We start from the raw sequence: 17,450 nt of genomic DNA on the forward strand, positions 1-17,450 counted from the left end.
TGATATTAGTCGATTTGTTTCTCTTTGTAGACGTTCTGTCTCTTTGTAGTTTCTTTGCATGTCTTTATTGGCATTTTGTGACTCTTTGAAGTCATTTTGTGTATCTTTTATGGTCATTATGTGTCTCTTTGTAGATGTTCTTTGCCTCTTTGTAGCTCCTTTGCATCCCTTTGTTGGCGTTTTGTGACTCTAAAGTCATTTTGAGTATCTTTCATGGTTACTATGTGTCTCTGTAGCTCGTTTGCATCTCTTTCTTGGCATTTTGTGACTCTTTGAAGTCATTTTGAGTATCTTTTGGTCACTATGTGTCTCTTTGTAGACATTCTGTGTCTCTTTGTAGGTCCTATGCATATTTTTGTTGTCGCTTTGTGACTCTGTGTCTGTATTTCTATTTCTACTTTGCACGGAGCATTGGAACAAAAACAATTTGCCCCCGGGGATTAATAAAGTATTGTGAATCTGAATCTGAATCTGAATGTCTTTTTGTAGACGTTCTGTGTCTCTTTGTAGCTCTTTTGCATCTCTCTGTTGTCGTTGTGTGACTCTTCGAAGTCATTTTGAGTATCTTTTATGGTCACTACACGCCTCTTTGTAAAAATTCTGTGTCTCTTTGTAGACGTTCTGTGTCTCTTTGTAGCTCCTTTGCATCTCTCTGTTGTCGTTGTGTGACTCTTCAAAGTCATTTGTGTATCTTTTATGGTCGCTTCATGTCTCTTTGTAGACATTCTGTGTCTCTTTGTAGCTCATTTGCATCCCTTTGTGGTCATTTTGAGTCACTTCCTGATCACTGCATGTTAAATTGAGTGACACTTGCAAGTGAAGGCCAGGGGGCTCCTGACACTTTGGGCCCCTGATCCTGTGCCCGATAGGCTCATTAATCCATCTATTATACTGAGGAACAGTAGCAGCTAGTGCACCAGATATCGTCCCACCAAATTCTAATGCAAAAGTTTTTATACCTGTTGGGGGTCGCCACACTTGCTGGCAGGATAAACAGCCAGCGGTCATGGAGAGGAGTAGGAGGCAATAACCTTTTAAATATGGGAATAACACTCCACATTTATAGACAGTCTCTCCTGGAAGGTATTCATAGTGTTGCAATCTGTTGTGTACATGAAAGGTGCCAGAAGTAGTTCTGCGAGGCACGAAAAAAGAGATCTTGAGAGGAAAACTTTTCTCACCACCGCACAGCTGGCCTATCATCGTGTGAAGTTGGTGCGAATGTCAGATTGTCAGTTTTGGAAAGTTGCGAGATGCTACCTCCCACCACGAAAGATGGGTTTGTACTTAACCATTAGGCACCTGCTCCGTGTTTTCTATGTTGTGCAGCACTTTTGGAGTAGTTTAAAAGAATCTCTGATGGGTTGAGTAATGTTAGCAATTCTGTAATTAAGTAACTATCGGAGTAATGTCATTATTTTTGTCAGAGAGTAATAAGTTATTGATTACATTTTTTACTGTTGAATATAACAGAGAAGAAGCAAAGACAAAAATGAAGAAACAGTGTGTTTGTCAGGGGCAGAAGGCAGTGAGTCAGGATTAAATTCATAGAAAGATGGGGGAAGGATTGAGATTAATAGAATGATTGATTGCCTGAGCCTAAGAAAAAAACCTCGGAGGTGGCCTATTTTTCATCACCTTCATCTTTTCTCTCATTGAATTTCATTCCCCCCTCTGTCTTTCCTCCTATCTCTCAATCTCTGCATCATTTTGCCACTGGGCTCTCTTGCATCTCTCTTTCTTGTTTGTGTAACTTTGTCACTGTGTGTCTTCCTGCATCTCTTCCCTGTCTTACTGTATCTCCTTAAACATCAAATCCCTTTCAATCTTTACACAGCTTTCCCTTTCTCTGTCTCCCTCTGTGTCTCCGTCTTTGTCACGTTGCTCCCTCTCACTCTCTCCGTCACTCAAATTATACAGTATTGTCGGTGTCAGTTAGGGATGTCTCGCTCACCGCCCACGCTCGCAAACACACCATTAGCTAAGCAAGCTTGGATTGACGTGCACTTGCACACACGCGCACACAAGGTGATGTCTCGGAGAACACACTGTTTCAGTCACCATCAGTAGTGATCTGTCACACTGTCTTGACACACTCTCAAAGACACATGCACAGGGGGCACGTTTCAAGACGGCGCGTGTCAAAACAGGCCTTTTCAACACATTCAAACCGCCGACAAAAGCTCCTCCCACTCCACAACTTTCTCTTTCTCTCACTGTTTTACAGTTTCGTTCTCCCTCTAGGCCTCCGTCCTCTCTCTTTCCCTTTGTCATCCCCCTTTACTCTTGGGAGGCAATTACTGTTTTCCCCTGGACTCAAACTAATTAGCTTAAAAACTCCCACAAATAAATAAAGCATTCTGTGAGTGTGTTTGTGTGTGTGTGTGTGTGTGTGTGTATACTGTTTGTGCACCTATCTGCTTGTGCTTGCGTGTAAACGAGTGGAAAATGAAGTTGAATATATAAATACTAATATGGCACAGATTTAGGCGAGGCTAGAGCCTGTTAGAGTACGCCTCCTAAAAAACTGCATCAGCATGCAGTGCACGCACATATACACACATGCACACACACACTGTCATAGCTGCTCAGTATCGATCAAAAGTATGTATGCCAAAAGACATGCACATATCTGACAGCTTAAGTGTACACTTACACAGAGTAGCCTATATACAGTATCTGACAGCTCATTTTGCTCCAGATGCGTTGCTACTGAAATTCAAAGTCAGTCATGGCAGCCAGCTGTGTCGCAGAGACATTTCTACATGTCACTTTTAATGATTCACTGATAAAAACACACTCCTTTTCAATCAGCACTCAGTTGAGCTGTAAAAATAATTCAATAAATTGATATGAAATGGAGTTTGAAACAGCTACACACAAACTCAGGTGAAGGTTGGTCTCTCCAACAACAGGGCTAACTTATCACCCCAGGGGGCTTTCCTGGAGGCTGGTAATTCAGATACATGTAAGCAGGTAATCACGCCACTTATCTGGGCTTAGGCATGAAAAATTCACAAGCAAAAGATGCAAAAAAAAGAGACTGAATTCGAGACATAACATACGGGGAAAAAAAAGATTTTCAGGTTTTGTATTTCTTTCGCCGCTTGAGCTTTGTGCAACATTCAGCCCACACATATTATACACATACACACACAAGCAGAGTAATGCACGCGAGAATAAGCGCACCTATTTCTCGGAGCTCTAAAAGATGCACTTAGTCACAGGCATGCACATACACACAGAGAGACGCACAAATAATTCTTGATTCATTGATTCCTCCAGGGGAACACGGGGTTACTCTTAGTAATAGCACTGTCTCTCTGAAGCCCAAATGAACATCAACACACACACACACACATACACACACAAAACACGTGGCACCCTGGTGGCGAGGGGAGCGTGTCCCATTTTTTAATAACAAAAAAGCTCTGGGGAGCCGTGTGTGTTGATAGCTAAATGACACTTACAGGTTGATGTGCTGTGGAAGTGGCAGGGAAAAATAACAGGCTGCCAGGCACAAGGGGAGGGAGGCCAGGCCTACATAGGGAATTCATGCAGCAATGAGGAGCTGATTAAAGTGCCTGGCAGAAAAACTGGCAGCGCTGCAACTAGACACACTAGATCAGGGCTAGCCAGGGAGTCTCAGTTCGCAGAGTAACAATACTAATCCCTGCAGGCACAAATATTGTGTTTTAACAGCCTGTGCTTCCACTGAGGGTCTAAAATAACATTTTAACTTCAACAGTTTTGGAGCAATTTGAATGATTAACCCATTTTAACTTGGGGAAAAAAGCTTGTTTAACTAGCTGGCTGTCCTCATCAATAGCTCACTTGCTGGGGGAAAAAATCCAATACAACTTGCACACCTGAGGCAATTCCTACCCTGCTTGCAAATTACACTTACAGGAAACATTTTCAGTGAAACAATTATAAACATGTGGGAATGCAGGCTATAACTTCATCTACAGGTGGCACAGAGCAAGCATACAACGTCGGTGTTAAAGGAAAACAATGTGGCTTTATTTCATTTGCAGTAATAAGCCTTTTGTGTGCTGTGTTATAGGTAAAGCATTGAATATAAAATGAATGAACGCATTACACTCAAACGCAGAATTGGAAATGCCTAGGTTTGCACCCTGCTGCTACCCAGGCAGCTGTTAGCAGAGGTGCACCACCTCCGCTGTATTACTGACAGCCCTCGCTAACGCCAGAGGAAATTAACGCACGTCTATAAAATCAAACCGGAACCTGCAGGGGAGACACAAAAGCAGAGGTGCTGCTTCACACAGCAAAGGCAGTATAGTTAATGACTGAGGCTATTGTTTACACTTCCTCTGGTAACTAAATTGATCACACAGACGAGATGCCATAAGGACCTGTCAGGCTCAGCTCAGCAAATGACAGTGATTGATCAGGTTTGGACATGATACAAATGCTTTAGGTAATTATTAAAAGCAGCACGTAACAAAAGCAGAAAACCTGTTTTTTTTCCTCGAGCCAGACAATGATGAGGTAAATAGTTTAATCTGTCACAATCATCTGGAGACATGTGGGACGAATTAGTGATGGACACAAGAGAGAATGCAAGTAGCCCTGTTGGACGGACACCAGACTGGGGTTAGGATAGTTTGTTCATGACTACCAGTGATGCTGCAGAGCAGGGTGTCAAACTCACTTTAGTTCACGGGTCACATACAGTCCAATTTGATCCCAGGTGGGCTGGACCAGTAAAACCATTGCATAATATCCTGTAAATAACAAGCTCCTCCAATTATTACCCTTTTTTGTGTAAAGACGCACATTTAAAAACATTAATCCATTTACAAAACAGCTGATGTCTTCAGAAGAATAAATGCAATTTCAACAATATGTCTCAGTTTTTCCAAATTCGGCTACTCACAGTCATTTCATGTGCATTTTTCTATACATTTCCCCTCCTGTGTAGTAATCCTGACATCACCACACCAAAAAAAAGTGAAAGAAAAGAACTGTATCTTGGTCAAAATCCCCCGAAGCAGCGTTTAACTTGCTCCTGAAGCCCCGACACCTCTTAGCCTTCACATGTGAATCACTATTGGGTGTGCAAGGTCATCCAGTGGGCCGGATTGGACCCTTTGGCAGGCCAATTCTGGCCCCCAGGCTGTATGTTTGACAGCCCTGCTGCAGAGCATTGTTCCAGTGAGTGAAATTGTTGTTTTTGTATTCTAACTTTCCAACACTGCCAATCTATTTTGTAGAAAAATAAACTGAATGGAGAGCCCAGTCTTGTAGAAATATGTGAATTGGTTAAGAACTCCTAGCAACACATTATGTGGTGGTGGTGAGAACAAAACAACAACACATGGAAGATGGCAACAACTGCAGCTGCAAATGCTTGGTGTAGGCAGATCGTTAGGATTAATAATACATTCGCAAAACCAGTATGCAAATAGTGTCATCGAGCTTTTCAGACAAAAGGAGGGAACAACCGAGTGAAGCACCTCAGAGACAGACATGTATGGTAACAACATGCCAATGCTCCTTATCTGTAATGTTCAGATGGATAATGAAGTGGATAAGTACATGGGAGTTTGTTGTTTTTACCATGGTATTGAGCAGAGTATTGAGAATTGTGGAAATTCACTGGTATTGGTATCGACTACTACATTTTTGACACTCCTAGAATGGACTGTAACAGGATTATAAGCCTGTGAGGTTTCCGTAGCTCATAAAAACAGATACCAACACTGAGCTGATATCACCACACACATGCTGTATAACCCCCAAGCACAACAGGTCCCAAAGCTAGTTGATCATGTTAGCTGTTCAGTGTGTGTGTCTTTTAGTCTCAGTTCATATGCGCAGGCTGAGCAGCACGGGGCTCAATAAAAGATTTATACAATCTATATGCTGTACTGTATTGCACAGCATGGAGCAAGCCTTATCAGGTTTATTGGCGCAGAGAGCCACATGTGTCACCTATGGCGAAGTAGGTGATCTGTACATGTACAGTGTGTGTGAATGTGCGTGTGTATAATGTGTGTGTGTTGTGACAAGGAGGGGAGGAGTAGTGACTTTGCTCAGTGGTGACAATGTGTATTACTCACATCTGATTACAAGAGAAAGGGAGAGGTGGGAGTTGGAGAGATGGAGGGGGTGAAGTGAAGCGGGAAAGAGGGAATAAAATGAAAGAATATGGAGGAGAACCAAGGCGGTGTGTGTGTGTGTGTGTGTGTGTGTGTGCGTGTTGTACTGTCTTGGCTACAGGTAGTTTATCATTAGAGATAGAAAGACAGAGATCCTCACTTACTGCGGCGGCGTCACACACACATGCACACAAACACTGTCTACCTGTTCCTTTTATGTCCATCCTTGTCTGTGCACACACACACACACACACACACACACACACACACGCAGAGATGGACCATGGACACACACAGCAACAGAGCTGTCAGTCCAAGCAGGCGTTTGTTTCCCAAGGTGGAGGTAGTTTGTCCAACAAGCACCACCGGAATTAGCCACATATCTGCTGGTATGGATTTTTAATCTCTGTCAACATCACGATTATATTTAATAGCTTTACTATCTCACCTGAAAAATGCTTTTAATAGAGGGACACGCGCGCACACACACACACACACACACACAGGTGTACACATTAGCCCCTTAGCCCCTTTTTCCATTCTCTCCCTCTCCCAGCTCCACCCACGCCCCCGCCATATACATCTCCATGGAGACTGCCGCCTGGCAACAGCTGGAGGAGAGCCAGTTGCCGCGGCGACGCTAACGCCCGGCGTGCCCCTACAGTAAGGAGCAGTGATGTCACTGGGTGGCCAGGATGGGCAGACTATAACAGGCAGGCCAGATGATGACCATTGTGAGAGTTAAACACTCGTCTTGTCCTTTATTGCCGCCATCTATCAGCCATCACTCCTCTTCAGTGACAGATCCACTGTGTTGTTCATCTTCATTAGAGGTGTTTCTGTGCCGTCTTTGTTCATCTCTCTCTCTCGTTCAGTCTCTCTCACACTCTTTCTGTTTCTTTCCCTTCATCTGTCTTTCTGTCCTCTTGTGTGTCTCTTTCTACTTTTTTTTTCCAACTCATTTGCGTCTCCCTCCTCCTTTATTTCCCTCCTCAGGTCAGTTCAACTCAAGAAGCTTTAATGACCTGTTAACATTATTCATATAAAAATGCAAAACACATTGCCTTTATGCATCTCCATTTAGATTAAAACAGACACGACTACATGGCTGGTATTATAAAATCAGTATTATGCTAACACATGCAAGAATGATAATGTTTACTTAACTCATTATTCACAGACTACAAAGGCCCTTCACAATGTATATACAACTATAGCTGAATTTTCCCAGTGAAGATGAACAATGGAGAGTTTAAGTAGAAAACATCTTTGTACTCTGATCATTTATTTACGTAAAAAAGTAACAATACCAAGCCGTGAAAATAAAGGTCAATACATTTTACTCAAGTAAAAGGGAAAGTATTATGAGCAGTATTCACACAATGCACTCAAGTATCAAAACTCATTATGTGGATGTGGTTTCTTTCAAAGAGTTATGTCATACATTTTTTATTAGTGTATTATTGTTATTGATGCATTTACATATAAGCAGCATTTTAATGTTGCCGAGGAAGTTCCAGTTACCACTTCATATACTGTGAGGCAGTTTAATCCACTTCAATATATCATATTCAACAAGTTTATCACAATGTTATGTAACACTTTGTTAGTGTTACATGTACAAAGCATCAGGTCACAATAGCTGTGACTAAATGTGGTGGAATTAAAGTATTATTACATTCATAATATTTTGTTCTGAAATCTAGTAAAGTACAACTATAAAGGAGCAAAAAATGTATATACTAAAAATAATTATTCAACTTCATGTCATCTGTAGCCATGTCTCAGATCGAAGGCTACATTTGAAGAACGATTGCATCAAATTGGCGCACATTAAAGGATAACTGTGGTATTTTTCAACTTGGGCTCTATTTCCCCATGTGTATGTGTGCGTATGATTCATAGGTACAACTTGTTTTAAAATTGGTTCAGGATTGAGGGAGGCGGATGCAGCCGGCAGCCACGAAACGAGCTAAAATGGTAACGGGGGCAAATACGTTCTGTATAAGTTTGCGCGTTAAAAGTGCTTTTTTTCGCCACTGACCGGTTCAGATCGCCAGTGCTATCTCTTTAAATAGCATACTAAGCGTTTCCCTTACCATTCACTTCCTGTGGACTGTGTGTGACGTCCTCTCGCGAGAGCTTTGCTTGTTGCCGGAAGAAAACAGAGAAGCCATGCTGAGCGCCGCACAGAGTGGCGCTGGTTGTCCCAGAGTACAGTTGAGAGTTTTACTGCATCGGTATCATGGCTGCATATTTACCCGATTTCGAGAATGAGGATGAGCCCTTTCATTACGATGGCCGCCTGTACTTATTTGAGCCCGAGTATACGGACGAGGAGTTCCTACAAATTGAAGAGCAGATGAGGATAGAGAGAGAGGGCCAACAAACAGACGAGGGTGAAGCAGCGGCTGCACGAACACGAATCTCTGAGGACTGGTGGTGCTCCTGCGGTTGCTGTGACTCCATGCCCACAGAGGAAGAATGTCTGTGTTGCAATGAGTGGGACCTGCTGCCCAATATTCATGGTCTCGATGTGTCCTGGGATGATACAGAAACTACCAAACGCTGTGTAACTACGTTAGAGGATTTCCCCCCTCTGATCAACAGGGCAGTGCTGGATACCTTTTTTCATGTGCCCAAAATAAATTGGAGGAGGCGGCCAAAACCACAGGGACCAATTGGTCAACTATAGATCGAGTAAGTATAACTAATACTGTATGTCTTTATGCATGTAATACTGATACCTAGAATTGTCTCCAAGACGCACATTTACTGCTGCATACTTTGCCCTCGTATATATCGTACCTTGTTTTCTTCCGTCAACAAGCAAAGCTCTCGCGAGATGACGTCACGGCCGGGAAGAGGCGAAGGGTCAGGGAAATGCTTAGTATGTATTAGTATTTACAGAGATAGCACTGGCGATCTGAACCGGTCAGTGGCGAAAAAAAGCACTTTTAATGCGCAAACTTATACGGGACGCATTTGCCCCCATATCTACCTCGCAGCTGCTGGCTCCCTCAATACTGAACCAATTTTAGAATGAGTTGTATCTATGAATCATATGCACACATACACATGGGGAAATAGGGCCCAGGTTGAAAAATACCTAAGTTGTCCTTTAACTGTGATCTTTTCCTCACCCTAATCAAGTGGTTTTGTCACCTAACGGCCAAAATACTTGGGATACAAATGCGGCTCAACACGTCTGTCACAACAGAGCGTGTTTATCATAATCATCTGAAGCTGCTACGCTCACCACGCATAGGCACAGCATTGCTCAAATCTATTTTTACACAGCTAGTCTACTTTTTTCCTCTAAACGTGGCTCCAACTACATAAAACTGTGTAAAGAAATGAGTGCAATCTGTTTAAAAATGATTCAAATGAATACCGCATTGTACCAGAGGCAGCAGACCAACTTTGTGGGTGTTTTTACATTTCACATTAAAATAAATAAATCAAATTAATGCATTCTGTGGTTGAAACAAACCGGTTAATTAATTTAGTACCAGTTAATATAGCCAGAACGCCTCCAAACTTTGCACAACCAACTGCATTATCACTTGGCAAAACTCACCATGTACACAGTGAGGCTCGCAGCCACCACACGCTACCAAGACAGAGACTGTGTTGAAGGTAAAAAGCCTCACTTCACCCCAGCTAAGTGATGTATCGAGTTTGTGCCTGATTTATTTTAGATGTCATTCATGTGGATTGACTCATGGGACTTAGTGATGACCACTTTCGCATCAAGATCTGCCGACCTTTCTGCGTCAAGATACAGGGCCAAATGTTTAATGCTTGGGGAGAAGCCCCAGGTGTCATTTTACTAATGCTGGGAGCTTCTGCCTAAGCATCAGTTTAAGTAGGGATGAGATCGTGTTGTTTATGTACAAGACCATATGTAAATGCACTGATGTTTTGCTCCATCTGGATTATGTGTGTTGAAAACAAGAAGTGCACTTCACCTGGCAGCCCCCTGGATTTCTGTGTCTCTTGTACAGTATGTGAAAAGTTGTGCTGACAGAGCCCGCGTGTCCCCTCTGATCTGAAATGTTCACTTGTGTTCAGCAATCTGCCACTCCACATGTTGCAAAGTGGCAGTTTAACATGTAACAGAGCTTCACTCCACTGCAAATGTAAATGAAGAGGCGCTTGCTCCAGAGGGTTTTTTTTTTTTTGATTTGAGGAAGAATTTTTGCCTGAGGCACATGTGCAATCAGCTTCAAACAGGACTACTGACATCTTGTATTTCTGACCAATTACGATAACTACTAACCCCCCTCATGTACACCTAGTGGAGAATTTGTCATATCACTTACAGAGCTTCGGATGATGTACGCCACTGTCGTCATCTCTGCGGAAGTCAAAACCACTGATTTTTGGGACTACTGTTTTGGCTGCTCCTGCTGTAGACAGAGTTATGATAAAATGCACCTGCACTTGTTTGCGCACTCCTACTTTGTATTCACCTTTTTCTTGTCACCACTGCCGCTGCCACCCATCGCTCTCCTCTGTTGGACAGCTGTCCTACACCCTGCCTCAATGTTCCCATCCCACTTTCCACTTCATCATGTCATCCATCCCTCTCCCTCCCTGCATTTATCCACTGCACAGCCCTTGCTCCAATCAAAATCGAGCCACTAGCAGAACCGCATCTTATTCCATGCACATAAGCTTACAGGCATGCACACACAAACACACACACACCCACAAGGGTAGAAAGATAAACCCAGCTTGCAGGGGTAAACACTGCGGATAATGACAGAGCTGCTCTTTGTGTCCTATAGCACATACTGACACACACAGCTGGACATTCATTTCCCGGGCCTTAAACTTATTATTAATCTCTCACTGTTTCACACTTAGCTTAACCTGAACGTGATCCTAATCTTGAGCCTAAAGTAGAGTCATAACCCAAACACATGTTCCAATGACAAGGGTCTAAATCTTAATAAAAGCCTCTCACATGAATAGAAACACAGCACACAGACAGTTCTCTTGCTTGTCATGGTTGGCCGGTGACCCCGGGAGAAAATGAGAGCAGAGGAGGCGAGGAGACAAAGAAGTAAAACCAGAGAAGAGAAACAGGCGTGTGATGAGGGAGGCAACAAGGCAAGACAGAGTGGTCCTGCTTCAGTTAGCGCGCTAACGTGATCTGAAATGCTCTGTGCTAAAAACAGACTTAATTAATAGGGCAGCACAGCGCCTATAGCTAAGCTAATGCTAAATGTAATGAAGAAATGAACACGGAGGCTAATGCTAGTGAAAGTGCTGGAGACAGTAGCGTCTAGTTACTGGGGCGGAAGAAATCAGTGCTAAATGGCTTGTGAATTAAGTAATTTGCTCTTGAGTAACTGATGTCCTTGTCTCGTTGCAGCTGTGGAGGCCTGGGAGAATGCATACTGTTGGTATACATCAAGACTGGTACAGTATATATACAAAAAGACTTCGCTCTAAGCAAACATGTTTAAATAAAATGAAGGGATTTAGTATTTCTCCCTCAAACGTTTTCCAATCCAATCTTTCTGGCTGTTTGGAGAATTCTTTGAAACAGCATTTGGACCATGTTAAAAGGAAATAGAATCTACAGGAAGGATCAGTTAAATGACTAAATAAAAACTCTTTGGTGTCTAGGCAAATACTGGGGCTGCACTGAAGAATGTTTGGACTCCTCAGTATTTTTATAATCCTGGACACAACCTTGTGTCCTTGACCACGAAGGTTGCCAGGTGTGCAATTGAGAAAATGTGTAAAGACATACAGTACCGAGATGCTGGTGTTTCAGAGCTCAATAGCTCTGAGTGGATATAAGGGTGCACCCCAACACGTGATGTGCATGATTATTACATGTGTGTCTCTGTGGTCTGTAACTTGTTGTGAGGCCGATTTCTCTCCCGCCTGTGAGCCGTCTTGGGGATTAAACGCTGACTTTGACTGCTTGGCCCTCTCTGACACTTCTCTCATCCCATTTTCTCCCTCGGCCTAACCCCCTCCCATCTAATCTGTTCTTCTTTCTCTCTGCCACGGGTCTTGTTTTTCCTTCCACTCCATTTGTTTTCTGTCCCTTTCGCTCGCTTTTCCTGTTCGTCTCCCTTCTTTCGCTCTCTCTCTCTTCTGGCTGCTTTGTGAATCTAAATAGCCTGACACAAATTAACAGCGAGAACACCCCCCCCACACTCCCTCCACTCCCCCCAACCCTCACCATCACCATCAGACACACACCCACACACTCTTTCTCTAGGCAGTTGCTAATGGTATAGTTGGACGATTGATTGCCTCCCATCACCAACATTGGTTATATATAGATAAGGGCGCAAACAATCAGGTACAAATACACACATACACACGAAAGCGAGTAAACAAGCATCCCTCAGGCACGTTAAACACAAACTGGCTCAAATTTGCCTTTTCTGCAACAACTACTTGGTTTTTTTTTTGCTCTCAAACTGCATCAACACCATAGAAATAGAACGAAAGTAGAACGCACTTTCCCATTCAAATCAGCATAGCAGAATGGTCAGAGCAGTGGCCATTTTTATGAACTGTTGCCAAGGCAACTGTTGTTACTTCCATATGAACTTTGGTATAAACAAACTAACTTGCAGCAGATTGTGAACACACTAGTAGTACATTTTCAAATAAGCAATTTATGTTAAAAATGTTACCATAACTGTTATTCATTAATTCGTTATTCATTTTCCGTAACCACTTATCCTGTTGGGGGTCACGGGGGCCTGGAGCCTATCCCAGTTGACACTGGGTGAGAGGCGGGGTACAAGGGTACACCATGGACAGGTCGCCAGACTATCACAGGGCTGACACAGAGACAGACAACCATTCACGCTCACATTCACACCTACGGACAATTTAGAGTCACCAATTAACCTGCATGTCTTTGGACTGTGGGAGAAGGTCAGAGTACCCTATTTCCTTACGAACCCTCTTGCTGTGAGGTGACAATGCTAACCACTGCACCACCGTGCCGCCCGTAACTGTTATTTCTCTGTTTATTTTGTTGCTATTAATTGCATGTTTGTATCTGCCTTCCAAGAGCGAGGGAGAGCTGCTGCTCAGTAGACAACTGAGAGGCAGAAAGAGACGGCAGGGATAAAGAGTGCCCAGAACAGCATGTTTTCACATCTAACTCTGTGAATCAAGGGTTTATCACGACCATACCAGACTTTGTGATAGTTGGAAGAGTGGACTAGCTAATGAGATGACTAACAAGACCAACTTAGATGATTTTGGTGTTTTATTTTGTTTTTATTGAGTTTAAATGAAGCGTGTCTCATGATGAGCTCACAAGAAAATTGAGCTAAGGTTAGTCATTGTTTGGTCAAAGACAGAAACTTGGACTGGAGTAGACTAGCACTGTATTTCTCTGTTCAGTAAGTCAGTCTCAAACTTGTCAGTCCTGTGAATGTTGTCACCATAATAACTGAAAACGGTCACCATTTCTCTTGTGCTAGTCAAACGACCACGGCAAACAGGTCAATGTCCTTTCTATTCAGTCTATTTCTATGGTCCACACTAAGCAGGCTAAATCTGTAAACGCTGTTCACATGTGAAATCAACTTAAGCTCACATTAGTGTTGTCAGGTTGTTCACGTGAAGATTTCCTTACACACTGAAACACCTTTCTTCTCTCTCCTCTTTGTGTTGGCTAACCAACACGACTGTGAATCACAGTTAACACACATGTAATGTGTGCCAGCCAGGTTTCATTGTTATATATAAATAAGGGGCAAACAATGAGGAGCAAATACACACTAAAGCACATAAACAAACCTCCCTTAGGCAGATTGTTTCCTGAGTGTTACACACAAACTGGCTCAAATTTGCAATTGTTTTTGTCTTTGCTCTCAGACTGTGTCCACCCAAAGTAAGCAAAATCTGTAGACACTGTTGACGCGTAAATTTGACTTAAGTTCACAGTAGTGTTGTCTGTTTGTTTATGTAAAGATCTCCACCCACACTTAAAAACCTTTCTTCTTTTCTCCTCTTTGTGTTGGCTAAGCAACACAATGTTTAAAAAATGATGAGTGACAGCCAAGTTATTTGTCGAGTCCCAGCTGGTTCATGCTCCTTATGTCAGTTGCCACCTATACCATGTTTCAGCGCAGCCAGATCAACAATGTAGCTGCTTTCATTTACATCTTTTTCCATTTCTTCTGTTGAACAACTAAACAAGCAAAAAATTATGATTTGATCAAGGCCCATAAAACCCTGCATTGCGATGAGATCACAATGTTCTGATGGAGGAGTCATCAAGATAAAAATAAATACAGAATAAATACTTTACTGTGAGATAGGCCATGTTGACATTTAAAGCGAGTGATTGCAGAGAAGGTTAGGGGCAACTGAAAGTCATGTTCTTAACTCTGCATACAGTCCCAAAACACGTCTCAGCAAACTTACATCAAGCTACATTTTCCCTGACCGCAAGACAAACGTTTCTGGATTTATCCACACCAGAGAGCATTTTTAAAAAGCTTAGTGTTTGGGTGTAAATATTGCAAACTTGTAGTGGTAATGGGTGAAAATGAAGACACAAAGGTTCAGCCAGCTTTAGGGGCCAGTATACTCCAGCAGAACTGCGTCTCAGGTGGTCAAATAGCTTTGGGAACCTCCTCCTCCTTTCACAGCTTTCCAAAACCATCAATCCAGCATCCACACCCACATCATGCCAGGATTGGCCAGCTGTGAGGAGGTAGGAAAGTAGCCAGCAGATAAGCCTCTCTCTCTATCTCTGTCTTTAATTTGTTTCACAACTATTTCCATCACCTTTCATGTGAACAACAGAGTGAAACACTCGATCTTCTGTGTACGGTTATCCCCACATTTAAACAGTATCACATCTCCCCCTTTCTGTATCTCCGCCTTCTAGTGTGACAACTCCCGAACAGCCAGAAACCTCTTTTGATTCCTGACGTGGTCGGACAACAGGACGTTCAATTTAGTTCTGATCGAGCATAACCCAACCCTTAGGGTGGATGTAGTTTAGCTCTGTGCTCCTCTGGCCCAAAGGTCGGCATCTGGGTGAGAACTTGATGGTTTGTTGTGCTGTGAAGTCCCACAGAGAACAAGGCCGAGGGACTGAGGGAGCAGGGTGAGCCAATCCATCTACTGTGGTCAAACACAGAGACAGAGATAGTTGACTGAGCTCACACACATCCATGCACACACACACACACACACACACACACACACACACACACACACACACACACATACAGTACTGCACACCCGGCGATGGTATTCAAGCCTAATTAAAGTACAGTTGACACTTCATTTAAGATACATGGGTGTGCTTTGCAGCCCTGGTCCATGTGTGTCTATGCATGTCTGTGTGGGTGAGAGAGAGAAACAGAAAAAGGGAGAGCGGGGGATTATGTGTGTGTGGGGTGTGTGTGTGTGTGTGTGCACTCAATCTTTTAGCCTGTTAATGTTTGAGTGGGGTGAATACACATGGGAGAGCCAGCCTGTGTGTAGGCAAGAGCTCATTACTGCATCTGTGTGAATCAAACTATCTCTAAAAGGATGTTTGACTCCTGTCTGGCTGGAATGTGTGTGTGTGTGTGTGTGTGTGTGTGTGTGTGTGTGTGTGTGTTTCTCAGTGTCTTGTGTGTGTGTCCCATTATTTATGAACTTTATTTATTAACATTATAAATTCACTTTGTCCGTTCATTCACTGTCCACCTGTCCATCCATCCCATTCTCATGAACATGATATCTCTAGGAGGTCTTGAGGGGCTTTCTTCAAATTTGGCACAAACGTCCAGTTGGACTCAACAATGAACTGATTAGATTTTGATTGTTAAAAGTCAAAGGTGAAGATCAATGTGACCTTGTCTGTCTCATTCTTAGGAATCTGAAATCTCAAGAAGGCCTTGAGGGAATTTGTTCAAATTTGGCACAAACGCCTACCTGGACTTAACAATAAACTGATGAGAATTTAATGGTTAAAGGGTCAAGGGTGAAGATCAATGTGACCTTATCAGTCTCATTGTTAGGAACCTGATATCTCAAGAAGGCCTTGAGGGACTTTCTTCTAATTTTGCACAAATGTCCTCTTGGACTCAACAATGAACTGATTAGGTCAAAGGTCACTATGACCTCTCAAAACAAGTTTTTGGTCATAACTTGTATTTATACTCTAACTATGACAAAAGTGTGTGTCGCTTCTTTGCAGCAACACCCATACTGGAAGCATTGTCTTCTGTCATGGCTATATATGAGTCTGGACAGACATGGATGTTAAATAACTTCAACTTGACTGGTTTGTGGAGGCATACAACTGCAAGCGGCAATGCTAGTGTTTTTTTTACATAAGGTTTTATCTCTACAGGGACTTCTTTCACTGTGTATTTAAACTACTATTCTACCAGCAAGTGTAGCTCTCAAAAGATATGTTAGAGTATGTGTTCTTGTCATGCTGATTAGTGTGAGGTTAAACCTTAAACACGCCAACACGGGCACCATCTGCCTGAAACAATTCTCTAATTCAAGCTCCTCTTCTACCACCGCTTCGCTGTCTCTCCTTCTCCTCCTGTTCTCATCCACCCTTTTCTCCATCTGCCCCCTCCTTTGCTTTGCTGTCTGACTGGCATGACAGGAAGACTGACGGATGCACAATGACAGACAACCCCCCTCTGCACATTTCAAAGGCCCCACAGAGACAGGCACAAACGCACACAGACAAGGCTCACACGGACATGAAAATACTGTAGGCATGCACACAAGTGCAGACAGAGACACACACACACACATCACGAACAAACAAAAGATCCAATAAACAGTTAAATAGGCACAAAGACTGGAAGAAAAAAGACTCACAGATATGAAAAAAGACACATACTGAAACTCCCACACATACATATACACATACCATGTGGCCAGACTGAAGAATCAGGATGAACACTGGTAGGATGCCCAGTGTGTGGGATGGTTGGAGCGTCAGAATGTAACAGCTTTATAAACTGACCAACATGACTCGCTATGATGAACCAACTGCTGACCGTCTGTGTGGTTTCACCAGCCCTCTCCTTTTCTGAGTGTGTCAGCTTGCCAACGGCACACACACACACCAAACATAATGCAACCTAACGCAATAATTGCTGCTATGTTTGTGAAGGTTTTGATTGTGTAATATATACATCCATCAAGCCTGCCAACAACATGAACTATAGCTCAACAACATCAGAAAATGTTGTAACGATACTGGAATTTTTAACTTCCACACAATACCTTGAAACATATCAGTGTCCAATACCATTTTTGATACTGCAATGAAAATTGACACTGAGGGCATACAAG

The 17,450-nt window shown here is 42.8% G+C and overlaps 1 protein-coding gene across 1 annotated transcript in view; it reads right to left on the bottom strand.

Moving 5' to 3' along the window:
- The window catches only part of cadm4 (cell adhesion molecule 4), a 214,005-nt gene that overhangs the window by 101,323 nt on the left and 95,232 nt on the right, over window positions 1-17,450 (bottom strand). The window lies entirely within an intron of this gene.

This window comes from Epinephelus fuscoguttatus, linkage group LG8, assembly GCF_011397635.1.
Source record: "Epinephelus fuscoguttatus linkage group LG8, E.fuscoguttatus.final_Chr_v1".
NCBI classification, from domain to species: domain Eukaryota; kingdom Metazoa; phylum Chordata; class Actinopteri; order Perciformes; family Serranidae; genus Epinephelus; species Epinephelus fuscoguttatus.